General features: G+C 43.4%; 1 protein-coding gene across 2 annotated transcripts in view; it reads left to right on the top strand.

Annotated features, from left to right (window-relative positions):
• LOC137675782 (spindlin-Z) overlaps positions 1-13,857 on the top strand; it is a 118,205-nt gene that overhangs the window by 1,504 nt on the left and 102,844 nt on the right. The gene's annotated exons all lie outside the window — the stretch shown is intronic.

The raw sequence follows: 13,857 nt of genomic DNA, 5'->3' as shown, positions 1-13,857 counted from the left end.
TGAGCCCTGCTGAGAAAGGCTTGATTGGAATGCGCGTCTCTCTTGAGGGGGGCGGGGAGGACTGGTGCTGGCAGAGATGAAATACTGTATTGTGCTTGTGAAATGATCTAGTGCCATTTCTTTCATTTTAGGATGTAGTTCAATGTAAGGTATCAACTCGGCACAGTCTTACTAAAAAGACCTGAACTAGTTATGTTAGAATAGGCGTTGTGTAGTGAAAAAACCATAGTATAGGTTTTTTGGGGTTTCTTGGCTTTCTCTCTATCTCCTTGTCAGTATCTTAAATAGCTTGCAAATCATAGGATATAAAACTGGAATTAACAGTTGTCAGGTCTCTTTGTGTTGCTAGTTTGCTGTCACAGATTAATATGCCCTTGTGATGACAATAGCACAAATGGAAGCATTTTTTGTTGTTGTTAAAAGGAGCACTTTTTCTTAAAAAAAGAAAAGGTATAGCATTGTGAACTGAAGTGCGATACTGAACTATGAGACGGTGTGTTTCTCACCTCTCCTAACACAAGGCAAATGTTCAGTTCATCACCTCCCAACCTCAGTTATTCAGAGTACCCCCTTCTGACGTTGATGAAAATAGCTTATATTTTATTGCCTTTTTTTTAAAATGACATAAAGTCAAAATAACATTTGGATTTCTTGGGCATATCTAAAATGATCTGCTGGGGAACAGCTTATCTAGGCTTTAATTTAAGGACGAATGCTCAAGGTGCAAAGGATGTGATGCTTTCTAAACATGTGTTATTGTAACTCATAGTAAATGTTTCATTTTTCAAATATTATATTTAAAACCACAGTCTTTATTCAAAGCATGTACACATTGATAGCCATGACTTCTATCAGAGCAGTGCCCTAAAGTAATGTCCTAACTCTTTACTTTGGCTACTTTGCTTTGGAAGTTGCTAGTGGAGAAGCACTGGCATAGCACAATCAGTTTTTATTGAGATAGAAGTAGTTACTGCATTTTAATGTTAGAATTAAGTATCATATATTAATAATTTCTTTAATCTATGTTTGTTTTTTCTTCTACTTTTTCCATCCCCGTTAACAAGTGTTGATTAACTGGAGGAGAAAATAAATTATAGCATTGAGTTTACCACAATGTAAAACTTAAGTGGAGTCATCCAAATTGCATTTTGGAATGTGTATTCATGTCATGGCTCCCAAACCAACTGTAATACTTCTAGATGGAAAAATCTGAGCAAAAGTCTGTAACTTGATATGTCAGTGGATTTGTGCAGCACTCAGTTACTCTTAACTATTGTTAACTAATTAAAAACTTAGTTAACTAATTTGTATTTTATCTATGAACAGTGAAAAATGGGCCTGGGATCACTAAAGTAATTTTCAAGTAATGGTGAAATTATTCGACTGAATAATATACAGTACTTATTACTGTTGTCACCATGTGACGGGTTGGATTTAACTTTCTGTCTTGATCTAAAATGCGAATTTGGTGATGGCATGCAGAATTTAGGAGGTGAATTGATTTGGCTATCAGAGAGGTTGAGGAGAATGCCTTTTTATATTTCTTTTGTGTAATGTATGTTGTAAAACTGCTCTAAATCCATGTTATGTGAGGTCTTGTTTGACTTGCTTGCTTGAAAACTTTATTGTATGTATTTCAGCAGGTTGTTGAACCATTACAAATTATTGTCATTAACTGGTGACTATATTAGATTTAAATGTTACCTAATCGCGTTCTAGTATTTGCAGCTATTGCAAGGTGGTTGAGATGTGTTGTTAAATTATCTTTTATGATGGAATTTTCTTGGAGATATATCTGTAAAATAAGAGTTACTGATAGTATACTGTAAACATGTACAGGTAGGTTTTTATAGCCTTTTTTGCGAAGGTTAGCTTTTACTGTCTTTTTTTTTTTTAATGTTATTGTTGAATGCTCTTATGTGCTATTCAAGGTCTGCACCTCCAAATAGTGGTGAGAGTAGATCTTAAAATTAAGAGTAGCTCTATGGATTTCAACAATGCTCAACATGCAGATGAGCTCCTGAACTTTAGACCTTCAATTGCAGGTGGTAGTTTGAACAGAGGAGAACTTTATCTCTTTGTTTGTTTACTAATAGTATTCCAATTGTTTTTATATGGATGACTTACAGTAGCCATTTACAGAAAGAACATTTTTATCATTGTGACCAATTGTTGAGTCCACTTGTCATCTTTGAAGTAATCTCTTTATTTTCACTGTCACTTCTTCTGGCATAGCTGTATGCAGGTCCTATTCTTTGACCACATTGTAGCTGAGAGCAGGCACTGTTAGTGCAAGGGGACTACTTTAATTGAAGTGCCTTGGATTCAATCCCTGCAGTTCCATTTCCTGGGAGTGATCAGTGGTGTGTGGTAACCTGGCTAGTTTTAATGTTCCTTTTTAGAGTTTTTGGTTTGTTTGATTTAGTGTTGGAGTTCTGGGGAGCCTATCTGTCTGCTTAAGTTTAAGACTGCTTGTATCTGCAAGTTTGGAAATGCTTTAGGATGAAAGTGCTCCAATAAAATGTGTTGCTATGTTTAAGGTCACTGGTCGATCTCTCATCCTTCTGTTTTCAGAGTCTTCCTAGTGGTTCAGAGGTAGTCCTGAATCCCAAGTTCTCTATGTAACTTTGGGTGTAGTCTATTAAGATGACAATTCCCTCCAATTGTGTACCTCAAAGGCTTTTTAATGCTATCCACTGTATTGCTTGGTGGGTTTTTTGTTTTCCCCAGATTACTATTAGGTCAGAACAAGTAATGAATGTAGGGAACACGAGTAACTATTCTGTTTTAAGATTACTATGCTGATTAGGTTGTAAAGTATGTTACCTAGTAAATTGATGTCTACCACTGGTGCTGCTTCTTAAGGTGATATTACTTTGTTCAGATGTTGTCAGTCAGTCATAAAATGAAGACGTAAGCTTCACTTTTTCAGTAATGTTCATTGACTTGTTCTAAAGCATACTAAGCTGCCATTATGCTGATTTCTGAAAAAAAAAAAAAAACCCCTCACCTATCTACACCTTAACTTGACCCCCCCCTTTCAAAAAATATAAATGACTTTTTTTTTTCTGAATCTGTATTAATCACATTTAAATGTAAAAATGAACTTTACTAGAGCATGACCTCTTACCCTAAGAAGCACAACTGAAAGATATATTGAACATCAGACTTCTGGTCTGGTATGTGTAAAGATCAAATAACTATTTCTGTTACAAAAAATATTTTCCTAGTTTAGTATGTATTTTCTTGATGAAAAATTCTTCGCAAGTGTGTTCAAAAAAGGTAGCTTAACTCCACTGTATAATTTCATGCTTGCTGTTGAGATTTTTAAATCTGGAAGTTCCCAGCAGCATAGAAGAAAGCATGTTCTGGAGTAGTTCCCTTCTGACATTTTGTATTGGGGATAATTGGCAAGGTTGGGCGGGGCAGGGTGGGGCTGCAGGAGTGACCTCTGTGGGAGAAAGTTGTTGACTGCCCTGTACTGGTTACAGTTGGTTCCAGCCAGCTCAGCAACAACCCCATCGCAGGCCAAAGATGGGCCAATCAGCAAACTTTGTGGCACCTCTGTGAAAACAAAACTAAGAAAGAGCAGTAAATGCTGAAAAAAAAGGAAGAAAAGAAATAACACCAGAGCAGAGGAAAGAGGAGACAGAAGACCATGCTGGAACAGGAAGAGAGCAGGAGCTCGAGCGGTAGCCTGAGCAGGGGCCAAGAGGTCTGACTCTAAAGGGACTGCTACCAGTAGAGGAACCACCCCACACTGATCTCAGTTTCCTACACCACCTGTTGCCCCATCTAAGAGACTGTTTTATGTGTGGTGATGGGATTGGAGAACGAATGGGGGAAGGAGAGGTTTTGCAGAGGCAAGGGATTGAGGTGGATTGAAAACTGGCTGAACGGCTGTGCCCAGAGGGTGTTGATCAGTGGCACAAAGTCTAGTTGGAGGCCAGTAACTAGTGGTGTGCCTCAGGGGTCAATGCTAGGTCCAGTCCTGTTTAACATCTTCATTAATGACCTGGATGATGGGGCAGAGTATACCCTCAGCAAGGGAGGAGTACACCAGAGGGTTGTGCTGCCACCCAGAGGGACCTGGACAGGCTGGAGAAATGGGCTGACGGACACCTCATGCAGTTCAGTAAGGGGAAGTGCCAAGTCCTGCCCCTGGGGAGGAACAACCCCATGCACCAATACATGCTGGGGGCCACCCATCTGGAAGGCAGCTTTGAAGAAAAGGACTTGGGGGTCCTGGTGGATAGCAAGTTGAACATGAGCCAGCAATGTGTCCTTGTGGTAAAGGTGGCTAATGGTATTGATACAAAAATCGGAGATCTCCAACCCCCCTTGCTTTCTAACTTTCCTCACCGAAGTGGGAAGCTCGGTGCGGCTGGGTAAGGAGTCTGAAAGAAAACTCAATAACACCAGAGGGTGTTATTAAGCAGGCATTCTTTATTGCAGTGCTGGGCAGCACTGGGGATTATCCACCATGAGTGCTCCACCGATTTGGCAGATTTTCAGAGATTATATACCATAAAGTTATACATAGTCATAAGATTCCCAAGAACTCCTTTGCATAGTCATGAGATTTCCCGGAATTCATTAATATATGTAAATGTCCATTCCGCATGCGCAGTCGTTTTCTCTGGTGGTCGTCAGGGGTCTTCAGATGAAGGCTTGTAGTCTTCCTCACTGTGTTCGCTGACTGACCCCTGCTTCTGTGCAAACTCAGTCCATGGATCACGTAGGTCATGTAGGCTATGTCCTTCAAGGCAGCTGTTGCAACTCCCTTATCTTTATGTTTCTGTGCCTCTGTTTTCCCAAGGCCAAGTTGTCTGAAGTGAAATACAGCCATCCTAATTAGAAACTATCTTTTCAAGATCCAGTTGTCCGAAGTGAGATATGGCCATCCTCATTAAAAGGCTCCCCTTTGTTTATTTATATAACTAGGTGAATCAAATGTCTAAGGTATTTACAACATCCTCCTTGTTCTTGGGGCCCCCAACCGTTTCATTCCCCCCTTTACTTGGTACTTGTAAATTCTTTTACAAAGGTTCCAAGTTTTCATATTTCATTACCGTAGGTAGGATCCAAATTTTCATAGCTAATTTCTTCAATTTATACCATAAAAGGCAATTGAAAGCTATTAGTATAATGACAAACACTAAGAATATCAGAGGTGGGTGTCAAAAACAAAACCACAATATAATCGTTAACAGTCTCAAGTTAAGTTTACGGATGTGGGTTCTGTGAGTTGGGATTTCCATGGTCCTTCGGGTGCCTTCTTGATTCTCGAGTATTGGATCCACGCAGTGTGCTTCTCAAGCCTGACCGCTGTGTAGGTCGTGAGCAAAACTTGAAAAGGGTTGCTCCATTTCTATTTGAGAGGGTTACCTGAAATATTTTTAATGTAAACCCAATTCTCATGTCTAAACAAATGCACTGGTGACCATATACCATTCATAGGTTTCCTTTAAACTGGTTAGCAAAGTATATGGGTTTTCCACTACTGGATACAAATCTTTAACTATCTGATTTATTGTTCGCAAATCCTGCACCCATCGATAAGTTTTGCCATCAGGTTTTTTTAACAGGTAAAATAGGTGTGTTATACTCTGAAGAGAGAACGACATTAAGGCATAAACGAGGTCAGATGCTGCCACTCAGACCGCTTTATTGAACGAGAGGGCAGAGAGAAAACGAAGCAATAGGAAAGGTAGGAAGTGAGAGGAGAAAACTAAGCAGGAGCAGCAGGGTTAGTCACCACCACGGATCCATCGGTGTGCCGTTGGTCCTCGTTCCTGTCGCTTTAAGGGATCCTGCCAAGTATGCAAGTCATCTATAATACTTTTCACTCCTTGCCTATCTTCCAGTTTCAGGGGGTATTGTTTTATCCTAACAGGCCGTGTTCTCTCTTTAAGTTTAACAACAATCCATTCTGCATTTTTAGCTTTTCCAGGCATTCCTGAGGCCCACACTCCTGGATAGACCTGGTCCTTTATTTTGTGTATAATTTCTTCCCTAATTTGGGGGTCAGTGAGAGCCCAACTTAAAATTCCAATGTGATTATTTTCTGGGATTTTAACTCAATTTCTCCATTTTTAAATTTTATCTCAGCATTCAATTGTTCTAACAAGTCTCTTCCCAAAAGTGGTCTAGGAGCATCAGGCAGGTAGAGAAATTTATGACTTCCTACACTTTTTCCAATTTTGAATTCTAATGGTTTCAAAAAGAAAGCTTTCTCAACCTGCCCAGTTGCTCCCACAATGTTAACATTTTGTTTGCTTATTGACAATAAGGTCTGATTCAATACTGAAAAAGGTGGCACCTGTATCTACTAGAAATTCTACAGTTTTCTCTTCTTTCCCTAGCTGCATTTTTACCCAGGGTTCTGCTAGGGAAGATTCCCCTGGTTCCAGTCAGTCAGCTCCTGTGTCAGTAACCATTACCAATTTCAGTTTCGGACAATCCTTTTTCCAATGTCCCATCTGCTTACAATACACACACTGATCTTTCGGGAGGGGTTGATTTCCCCTCGGTGGGGCACTTGCACTTCGTCTCACAGCGTTAGTGTTATTTCCCGGTAAGTTCTGAGAGGGTCTCTGGCCCCCTGCGGTGCGCAGAGCAGCCGCTGCGGCACCGGCAACCGCTCCACCCTCACTCTCCCCCTCCGAGTCTCCCTATTCCGATACGCCTGCCATGCAGTCTCCAGCAACCTCTCTAAATCTCTCGCATCCATTCCTTGCACTTTTCTGTAGCTTTCTCCTAATATAATCTGCCGATTGTCCCAAAAAACAGAGATCCACAGTTCCCGGCAGAATTCCAGCCAGAATCAGAGCCTGCACCTGGGCTCTGGCCGCTTTCACAACCATCTGCTTTTCCGATTCGCTAAACGCCACATCCAACACTGCATCCACATCCTCCCAGTCAGGCTCCTGGGTTTTCACAATTAGTTCAGATCCTTTAGCAACCTTTTCAGGATCATCCTGATAATTCCCCGCAGCATCTCCTTCTCTATCCCCTCCTCTAATCTTTCATTCTGTGCACCAACCTTTAAACACTTTTGTACAATGCTACAAGCCAAGCAACATCCTTTTAACCTCCCATTTTTTTCCTTTTTTCCTTTTTTTTTGCCAGGACCATAGGGTCCTGGGGTGCTAAATTAATTCCACATTCCTTTTGCCACTCTGGGTGATTAACCCACTTCATCCTATTTTCTTTCCCTTAACAAAGTATTGTAATCTAAAGTTCCGTTAACAGGCCATTTTTCTCCGTCATATAACTTGTATAAAGGCCACCACTGACTGCAATATTTTATCAAAGTCTTACGGCTCACACTTCCTTCAGGTGGTCCCCCAATATCTTTCCAGTGAGTCAGAATACAGCCCAAAAGGCTCTTTTATCAAAACTCCACCCTGTTGGTTTCCCATTCAAAAATTTATAACACACAAAGACAGGGACTGGGGCCCAAACACTTACACACACAGAGACAACAATTAACAATTACTATAGACAGTATTTCAGGTTCCCACATTTATTAATCACTTTGTCCTTCTCCGGCTGTTTCCCTCGCGGGATAACAGAACCGCGGATCCGGACTCTGCACTCACTTCGTACGTATTTGTACGTCTCACTCACACAATCATACAAGTTCAGATACAAAGTCAAGTTACAATAAACAAATTTTCCTCTGAACATTCACTCGCCCCCCCTCCAAAACCTCGGGGAGACAAACAAAGGTATACAGAGATTCCAAAGTTAACAACAACAGCTGCTACTCCCCAGATGACAAATGTCGACATAGGTTATTCAAAGATTTTCAAATATGCGTATACCAAACATATACGTATTTACTACGCTGTCATGGTTTAAAGCTGGGCCAGCTATTAACCAGGTGGCAGATGCTCTCTGTTAACCCTCTCCCCCCCCCAAGGGAAAGGGAAAAGGGAGAGAGACTTATGGGTTGGAAAGTTAAAACAGTTTTAATAAACTATAATAATCAAAAAGAGTATAATAACAATAATAATAGAAATAATCAAATATATACAAATATATACAAATATATACAAAACCAAGACTGAGAGCTTGGAAATCCTCCTCAGGCAGAGTTGCTCCCTCCAGCACAGGCAGAGGGGAAAAGGCAGTACCTCCCCCCAGCACAGGCAGAGGGGAAAATGCAGTAGCTCCCTGCCATCACACCTGCAGGCTTTTAACTGGAAACTGGCAAAGCTGGTACCAATCAGTGGGAGACAGGAGGGCCCCTCCCTCCTGGGCCCCACCTCCAGGAGGCAGTGGGTTAGTGATCAATAGGAAAGTGAGAATGACATGTATGGGATGGAATACCTCGTTGGTCAGTCCTGGGCCACCCGCCCTGTCTGCCCCCCCCCCCGGAGGCGCAAGCCCCCCTCGGCTCCCCACCCACAAGCAGCGAGGAATCCAGCAGTGACCTTGGTTTCTTTAAGACTAATTGGCCTGGTTTGGGCCAAACCAGGACATTCCACCCCTTATTCTATACCATTCACGTCATACTCAAATCACCACTACCTTTTCATTTTCAATTATATATACACATATTACTAGTTTATGATTCATCTCTATACAAAAAGTTCATTAAGTTCATTTAGTTCAGGATTGTGGGTTTCCATCTGGCTAGCAGTCTCTCAGCAGTCTCTCTGGCGTCATGGTTCGTGCCCACGGGTTGCAGGTTAAAGATGTCAGACTCGAGGAGGTTACTGGACGCCACTTGATGAAGCTAGTTCCAGTCTCATCACCACTGTCTTAACCTGAAAGACACTTATGCAGCAACAACATACAGTTCAGAATTAAGTAGTCTCACCCAGAATCAGATCACCTTCAGGGACACATCGGACTTCACCATCTTGCAACATCACCCACCAAGTACATCCAGGTCCCTGAGCAAAAGCAATCCCACGAATGGGTTTACCTTTGCCCGTTAGAGGAAGAATCCAGACAGTTTTTCCCAATAGATTCCTTTCATGCACCACCAGGACTTTATCTCCTTCTACTGTATGTAGAAGGTCTGACTGAGCAGGGCCAGCTCGATTGATAGATCCCCTGGTGTTAACTAACCAGGTAGCTTGTGCCAGATGCTTGTCCCAGTTTTTAAAGGTTCCACCCCCCATTGCTTTCAGGGTAGTTTTTAACAGCCCATTATACCGTTCAATTTTCCCAGAGGCTGGTGCATGATAGGGGATGTGATATACCCATTCAATGCCATGCTCTTTGGCCCAGTTGTCTATGAGACTGTTTTTGAAATGAGTCCCATTGTCCGACTCAATTCTCTCTGGCATGCCGTGTCGCCACAAGATTTGCTTTTCGAGGCCCAGAATAGTGTTCCGGGCAGTGGCATGGGGCACAGAGTATGTTTCCAACCATCCGGTGGTCGCCTCCACCATGGTAAGCACATAGCGTTTACCCTGGCGGGTTTGAGGGAGTGTGATATAGTCAATTTGCCAGGCCTCCCCATATTTATATTTCAACCACCGCCCCCCATACCACAAAGGTTTTAACCGTTTGGCTTGCTTAATTGCGGCGCATGTTTCACAATCATGGATAACCTGTGCAATAGAGTCCATGGTTAAGTCCACTCCTCGGTCACGAGCCCATCTGTATGTTGCATCTCTCCCTTGATGACCTGAAGTGTCATGAGCCCACCGAGCTAAAAATAGTTCACCTTTATGTTCCCAGTCCAAATCTATTTGGAACACTTTAGCAGCTTGATCCGCTTGTTGGTTGTTTCGATGTTCCTCAGTTGCCCGACTTTTAGGTACGTGAGCATCTACGTGACGTACCTTCACAACTAGTTTCTCTAGCCGAGCAGCAATATCTTGCCACAATTCAGCAGCCCAAATAGGTTTACCTTTGCGCTGCCAGTTGCTTCGCTTCCACTGCTTTAACCACCCCCACAAGGCATTTGCTACCATCCATGAGTCAGTATAGAGATACAGCCTTGGCCACTTTTCTCGTTCAGCAATGTCTAGAGCCAGCTGGATGGCTTTTACCTCTGCAAATTGACTTGATTCACCTTGTCCTTCTGTGGCTTCTGTGACTCGTCGTATGGGACTCCATACAGCAGCTTTCCACTTCCGATGCTTTCCTACAAGATGGCAGGATCCATCAGTGAACAGGGCATACCTCTTCTCATCCTGTGGTAGTTCATTATATGGTGGGGCTTCTTCAGCACCTGTCACCTCCTTTTCTGGTGGCATTCCAAAGGCTTTGCCTTTTGGCCAGTCCATGATCACTTCTAAGATTCCTGGGCGATTAGGGTTTCCTATTCGAGCCCTCTGTGTAATTAATGCAATCCATTTACTCCATGTAGCATCAGTTGCATGATGGGTAGTGGGAACCTTACCCTTGAACATCCAGCCTAGTACTGGTAATCGGGGTGCCAGGAGAAGCTGTGCTTCAGTACCAATTACCTCTGAAGCAGCTCTAACTCCTTCATATGCTGCCAGTATCTCTTTTTCAGTTGGAGTGTAATTGGCCTCGGAGCCCTTGTATCCTCGACTCCAAAATCCTAGGGGTCGACCTCGAGTCTCCCCTGGTACTTTCTGCCAGAGGCTCCAGGTAGGAGCATTGTCCCCAGCTGAGATGTAGAGCACATTTTTAACATCTTGTCCCGTACGGACTGGTCCAAGGGCTACTGCATGCACAATCTCTTCAAATCTGTTCAAAAGCCTGTCGTTGTTCAGGGCCCCACTGAAAATCATTTTTCTTTCTGGTCACTTGATAAAGAGGGCGTACAATCTGGCTGTAATCTGGAATATGCATTCTCCAGAAACCCACAATGCCTAAGAAGGCTTGTGTTTCCTTTTTGTTAGTAGGTGGGGTCATAGCTGTTATTTTGTTGATCACCTCTATCGGGATCTGGTGACACCCATCTTGCCATTTAATCCCTAAAAACTGGATCTCCCGGGCAGGTCCCTTAACCTTGCTTCTTTTTATGGCAAAACCAGCTTTCAGAAGAATTTGAATTATTTTCTCCCCTTTGTCAAAAACTTCTGCTGCTGTATCTCCCCACACAATGATGTCATCAATGTATTGCAAGTGTTCTGGAGCTCCACCCTTTTCTAGTGCAGTCTGGATCAGTCCATGGCAAATAGTAGGACTGTGTTTCTACCCCTGGGGCAGTCGATTCCAGGTGTACTGGATACCTCTCCAGGTAAAAGCAAACTGTGGCCTGCACTTTGGTGCCAAAGGAATAGAGAAAAATGCATTAGCAATGTCTATGGTGGCGTACCACTTGGCTGCCTTTGACTCCAGTTCGTATTGAAGTTCTAGCATGTCTGGCACAGCAGCACTCAGAGGTGGCGTAACTTCATTTAGGCCACGATAGTCCACAGTTAATCTCCATTCTCCATCAGACTTTCGCACTGGCCATATAGGACTATTAAAGGGTGAGCGAGTCTTGCCAATCACTCCTTGATTTTCTAATTGTCTAATCAGTTTATGAATGGGGATCAGGGAGTCTTGATGGGTGCGATATTGTCGTCGGTGCACCGTGGTAGTAGCAATTGGCACCTGTTGTTCTTCAACCTTCAGCAACCCCACAACAGAAGGATCTTCTGAGAGGCCAGGCAAGGTAGACAGCTGTTTAATGTCCTCAGTATCTACAGCTGCTATACCAAAGGCCCATCTATACCCTTTTGGGTCCTTAAAATACCCTCTCTTGAGGTAGTCTATGCCAAGGATGCACGGAGCATCTGGGCCAGTCACAATGGGGTGCTTTTTCCATTCATTTTTAGTTAGGCTCACTTTGGCCTCCAATACAGATAACACTTGAGTTCCTCCTGTTACTCCTGAAATACTGATAGGTTCTGCCCCTTTATGATCCGATGGCATTAGGGTGCACTGTGCACCAGTGTCTACCAAGGCTCGATACCTTTGTGGCTTTGATGTGCCAGGCCATCGAATCCACACAGTCCAATAAACTCGGTTGTCCCTCTCCTCCACCTGGCTGGAGGCAGGGCCCCCCTAATTAAGAAATGGATTCGTGCTGCTCACAGGGACTGGACCTTCATTTCTCCTATTCACACTTGGGAAAAAGGAATTTGAGGCCCATCTCCCCTGACTGGGGCCCTGCTCACTGGTAACTGGAGCAGCCATCCTCCTAGAAAAATTCTCTCTGGTATTTCTTTTAGCTTGCAACTCACGTACTCGTGCCTGTAGGGTACTGGTAGGTTGTCCATGCCATCTGCTCATGTCCTCCCCATAACCACGCAGGGCAAACCACAGGATACCTCGTGATGTGTTCCATTTCCTTTGAGCTGGTCCTGTAGGAGAACGTTTTCTCTTAACAGCTGCAACGCGCGCCTGTGTAGGTAGAGAGTCAAGTTTATTCTCGATCCTGGACAGTTTGTCTGACAGTTGTTTAAATGAGTCCTTGTTTTCCTTAGTCAGTTTTTCCATAGCCGAGATGCGTGCCTGCAGTGGGGAAGAAATACTATCTTCATACTGTCGCATACAGTTAGCCATTTCGCCCACACTAGATCGTGCCATAGCATCTTCTCCCCATACTAATATTGACAATGTGTGGGTATATGTCGGTGGAGCATTCTTCACAACCTTCCGGAACATGGATCGGTTGCATTCCACTTCATCAGGATCTACAGGATCTACAATGTCCCGTGGGTGTCTATAAATGATCTCTTGCACAGCCAGTTCTCTAAGGTAGTTAATACCTTTTTCTATAGTGGTCCATTTGCTTATGTGACTCATAACATTATCTTTATAGGGATACCTGCTCTTTACAGCTGACAAGAGTCGCCTCCAGAGACTGATAGTGTTTGACTTTCTTGCGAGCGCCTTATCAATACCACCGTCTCTGGACAGGGATCCCAACTGTCTGGCTTCTCTGCCATCTAATTGCATGCTGTCTGCCCCATTATCCCAGCATTGGAGCAACCAGGTAATAATAGGTTCACCGTCATAACGGCTGAAGTCTTTCCTTATATTTCTCAGGTCCTTCAGGGATAAAGAGTGGTAGGTTATCTCTACATCCGAGTCCTCCTCCTGTGGTAGTTCTGCTTTAGAAGGACCTTTCTTCTGTGATGGGTCTGCTTTAAAAGGACAATGGAGGAAACCCCCATCTGTGTCAGGCCCTAACTCTGCCTGAGAAGGGCCCTCACCTGGGTCATATGATAGCTCTGCCTTAGAAGGCTCTGAGTCATCATCCTTCTCTTCACAAGCTGATTTCTTTTGGTATTTCTTCCTGGTTACAGGAACAATTGGTACAGATTCGATAGATGCTGGGGTCTGAGTAGATGCAGTGGCTGTTGTGGGAGTGCTGAGAGTCTGAATAGCTGCAGTGGCCATCTTGGGGGGTGTAGCAGCTGTGGTGCAGGCTGCTGAGGTTTCAGTGGATTTAGTGGCTGTAGCGGCAGCACATGCTGTAGGATCTGAGGTGGCTGCATAACACCTACAACTGTCCCTGCACCGATATTTAATCTTATCCCACATCAGAGACACATTCAGGACAACCAAAAATAAAAACATGCCACCTAGACAGCACCATCCTAATTTCGCAAAATCTGGTGGAATCAGCTTGGCAGAAAAGGAGAAGGTGCTATTTCCCGAAGTAAAACTGGAAGTGTAATCATTAACAGAATCAGCTAAAGGACGCCTGGAGCGTGCAGATGAAGTTGCTGCTACTGATTCGCGATTAAAGCTGCCCATCATTGTGTCATAGAGATAAGAGATCGGAATAGTAACTGCCCAGTTTATCACAGCATAATTCAGTATCAAACCCTATACCAAAACAATACATTTCGACCAGCGCCCACTGCTAAACTGCATGTAAACATTCATAAGAAGCAAGCAATAACACAGTGCCCACGGCAG

Source organism: Nyctibius grandis, chromosome W (genome assembly GCF_013368605.1).
Source record: "Nyctibius grandis isolate bNycGra1 chromosome W, bNycGra1.pri, whole genome shotgun sequence".
Taxonomy (NCBI): Eukaryota; Metazoa; Chordata; class Aves; order Nyctibiiformes; family Nyctibiidae; genus Nyctibius; species Nyctibius grandis.
The sequence above is the reverse complement of the archived record's forward strand: the minus strand, read 5'-3'. Positions and strand labels throughout refer to the sequence as shown.